This window comes from Centroberyx affinis, unplaced genomic scaffold (genome assembly GCF_046629955.1).
Source record: "Centroberyx affinis isolate AG114_WGS23_722 - 3 ecotype Tasmania unplaced genomic scaffold, CSIRO-AGI_Caff_v1 ptg006483l_1, whole genome shotgun sequence".
Lineage (NCBI taxonomy): Eukaryota > Metazoa > Chordata > Actinopteri > Beryciformes > Berycidae > Centroberyx > Centroberyx affinis.
In genome coordinates this window covers 3,690-7,930 of record NW_027283286.1, presented here as the reverse complement: position 1 = coordinate 7,930, position 4,241 = coordinate 3,690, and the positions used below count along the sequence as shown (strand labels likewise).

General features: G+C 43.7%; 1 non-coding gene across 1 annotated transcript; it reads left to right on the top strand.

Annotated features, from left to right (window-relative positions):
- The first annotated feature begins 306 nt into the window (after window positions 1-306).
- On the top strand, window positions 307-416 carry trnal-caa (transfer RNA leucine (anticodon CAA)). Its single transcript has 2 exons — window positions 307-344; window positions 371-416. It is a non-coding gene; the product is annotated as a tRNA-Leu (tRNA).
- Window positions 417-4,241: the final 3,825 nt, after the last annotated feature.

The window sequence follows — 4,241 nt, the reverse complement described above, 5'->3', positions numbered from 1 at the left end:
CTGTCTTAATTTTTTTTAAAGTTCAAATTTAATTGTAAAAACTGTTACATCCATAAATAAAGTTTTCAGAATCAATACCCTATCTGTGTATATCATAGTGAAACCGCACGTTAAAACGCGTGCAAATTGCATCGACATCGATTTACATGCAGCCGAATAATACAATCGAAAGACCGACTTTACTCTCATTAGATCAGCCAGTTTCGACTGAAAATTCAGCCCGACTTAAAGAGCAAAGATCCATTAAAAAGAGATATCAGCCTGTGTCAACTCTAGCTCGCTTTCATGTCGAGCGGAGTTTCAGATGTCAGGATGGCCGAGCGGTCTAAGGCGCCAGACTCAAGGTGGTAAACCTTCCTGGAAAAGGGATTTCTGGTCTCCGATTGGAGGCGTGGGTTCGAATCCCACTTCTGACATGGGTTTTGTCCCGAAGTGAACCGTATGAACATGTAGAGATTACTTACAGTATATAGTCAGCGAAACACTCCTCGCTTTATTTTTTTTTTACACCTCTCCCGTTTTCTCTATAGGACGACTGACTCTCCCTCTCTCTCTCTTTCTCTCTCTCTCTGTATACCGGTGGGCAGGCGGGCAGTTTCCAGATCAGAGGAGAGTACACGATCGGCACACACACACACACACACACACACACACACACGCACACACACGCACACACATAGAAAAAAGAAAGAAAAAGAGAGAGTGAACTTCGCAGCTCTTTTGTCCCCCTCCCCTCTCCCTCTCTCTCTCTCTCTCTCTCTCACTCTCTCTCTTCACGGGCTGAAAACTTCTCGGTCGTGTGCGTAAAACTTTGGAGCGCTCTGGAGAAGTTCCCCACACCTCGGCGTGCGTAATTACTTGGAGGCTGTTTGGAAACTTGTGATCGCCGTGAAGAAATCTCACTTTATTTCTGACACCTGTTGCTGAGGATACCGCACACACACACACACACACACACACACACACACGCGCGGCTGTACACAAATAAGAGCGTATGTTAGTGACTTTTAACAGTTTATAGCTGCATTTCTACACGACTTTTTGGAGGTTGACAAGTCCGCGGATCGGCTGCTTCTATAAGTTTTGCCGGAGTCTACGTTAAAGTCCTATACATTTCTATAGATCTACTTTTTGTGGCTCAGGCAGCGTCTTTCGTGGGGATTTTCTGCAGCTGCATCTCCCTGTGAATGCAATCCAACATTCAAGGGACAACATTTAACGTGTCAAAATAAGTGACACCTCCAATCGAGCCTCTAATGTGAAGCTTTGAGGAGTTTAACCCGCTGTATTGTGTAGAGAGGAAAGCGCTCTTACACCGAAGGATCTCCCCCCCCCCCTCCTCTGTAAAACCACCGATCTGTCTGCAGTTTCTCAGCCGGGCAACAAGTCGCACTTTTCGGACTTCGGCGCTTCGGATGGTGGGAGGAGAAACTTTTCTCGGAGAGCTGAGCAAGAAGATCCGAGCACAGCAATCCAGGTAAGAAACTAGAAAAGAAATCCTATAGTGAATTTTAGAAGGATGCTATGCAAATATCACAGCAAAACTATAAGTCTCTATAGTAATCTTGTAGGAATATTATAGAAACACCATAGGAGATTAAAAAAACACCATAAGGTCATAAACTCACTACTGAGTGCCGCAGACACCATATGGAATATCATGAGAATATTATATGGATTTTTATTAGGGGTGGCGAGCAGTGTGCTTTACTATTAATAGTGTACATGTTAATATGATGTGTGCATATGACAGATTTATTTGAATCTGGACCCCCCGCCTCCTTGTGTCTATTTATAGGACATTTTCACAGTCAGCTTTCATATGCTACAGTGAGAATGTGTGTGTCTGTGATCGAAAAAAAGTTGTGTGCTGAATAATTCAATTTCGTACGTTTGAAAGTTAGGATTGCTTATATTTCTGCTGGATCTAATGCATCAACTCGGGGAAGTTACCCATCTATGTTGCTGTTGTTCTGATTGCTTGGGGGAAATTACAACGAGCTCACACACATCACTCTGCAGATGATGTATGATCTGAAAATGTTGGTTTGAACTCGGTCCACTTGGTTTGGACTTTGGTCCATTTGAACTTGTCGAAGTTTTGTCCCCACAATGTTTCCGTTGTCACAGTCTACTTACAGAATGGGGCTGTTTCATGACTTGGCTCCCATATGACAGTGGTGAAACGCTGCGTGTGTGTGTGTGTGTGTGTGTGTGTGTGTGTGTGTGTGTGTGTGTGTGTGTGTGTGTGTGAGTAATCTGCCAGCCCCATCGGTCTAAATGAAGGCAGCTCTCCCGCTTTGCGGTGGAGGCCGGGACTATTTTGGTAGAAATGTTGCACAAATGTTTCTCTCAGTATAGAGAGTTGCTTTGCCTTCATCCGGCCCAGAGGCTCTATAGCATCTACTGCAGGAGAGCTGTGTGTGTGTGTGTGTGTGTGTGTGTGTGTGTGTGTGTGTGTGTGTGTGTGTGTGTCTTTATTGGTACAGGTCTAATAAATGCGCAGGGACACTGGTGGAGGATAAAGGTTCAGGAACAGCAGGAACTTTAATACAAGGAGAAAGAAGCTGATATATAATAGATGATAGGCTCAGTACTGTACCTTCAGTGTGTGTGTGTGTGTGTGTGTGTGTGTGTGTGTATCTACTGTGTGCAATAGGTTGCAGCTGTAGGTGAGAGTTCAGCAGTGCAGTGGAACAACACACTGGCTGGAGATGGTAGCGGTGAGCGGAGTGGAAATGTATGGAAGAAGTCCTGAGCCTTGTGGGGTACGGACACACTTCCTGAGGCTGCGGTGGCGTAATGCACGGAGACTTGTGCAGACAGTATAAGTAGAGCAAGATGTGATATCTCAAACTGTTGTCTGGGCAACAGCAGGGTAGAATAGAGTCGAGTCTTTTAAAGTCGTTTAACGTATGGGCTGTTGTGTCTTTTCTCCCTGAAATATGTAAAATATGTTCTGATGCACTTTTATTAGAGTGCATGAAATATAGAATAGAGTAAGACAGGACAGACTAATAGAAAAACACTTAATTCATTTCATCTGGGGCGTTGGCTAACATTTAAGAGAATAATTCCCAGAAGTGACTGTATGCAGATTATTTATTTATTCGTCTTAATATTACATTTTACAAGTAAAGTATAAGCCCATCCATGTGAAAGGCCTATGTGTCTGAATTCTCTGTAAATTATGTTATAAAAGTAGAATAACACAGAAACAAGACAAAATATGTATGTGCTTGTATGATTTGTGTGTATATGTGTGGTTCCATGATGTATTTATGTGCACATGTGGCTGCTTTATGTTCGTATGTACGTGTGTGCGGAAGGGTGTTTCCATAATGTAGGAATTTGCATGCGTGTGTGTGTGTGTGTGTGTGTGTGTGTGTGTGTGTGTGTGTGTGTATTCCCCTGTGTGGCGATGAGACAGCCACAGCCTATTCAGGTCAGTAGGCCAAACTAGGCCTTATGGTGACCTTTGACCTCAGTTTGTCTCACCAAGCGTCAGACACACACACACACACACACACACACACACACACACACGCTCTAAGATGCTGTCCAAGCTAAACTTCTCTAGATTTAGGAGGCAGACTAGATGAACTTGGCTGAGTTTAGCCACAGTTAATCTGTCCCACACACTTTTAGACCGGGAGCTTTGAAGCCCAACAGCAGGATGACGACACAGTAGCTCGTAAAATCAGTGAAGAGTCATGAGAAAAACTTCAAAATGTGGGTCATCTTATATAATTTTTTTTTGTTCTTCCTTTATTTAACCAGGTAGTTTCACTGAGATCGAGATCTGTTTTTCAAGAGACCTGAGAGAGAAAGAGAAGAAAAGAAAGAAAATACACAATACAGCTCAATCACACGTTCCAAGAGTGAAACCATCAGCTACATAAAGGGACGTACATTATAAAAAAGCAATTGCAAACATCGTAGACAATGTGAGATTACACAATAAAAGTCAGACCATCACCTGCCTCTGTTTGAAACACATTTCAAAGACACCCCGACTTCACTGGAGGCAAACAAGGCTTTCTGTTCTGCTAACCGTCAAACCATTAAAACCTATACTTCCCATGTTTCCTTGTTTGTGAGAGGCAGAGGTGCCAGACAAAACCCAGTTTCTCCGACTGTCACAGCGCCGGAAAGCAGAGCATGGGATTAGTTTTCAACAAGCCATGGCTGCAAAGTTGCCGGGAGAAAGCCGAGGACGTCTCCAGCGGGGACGTCTCCGC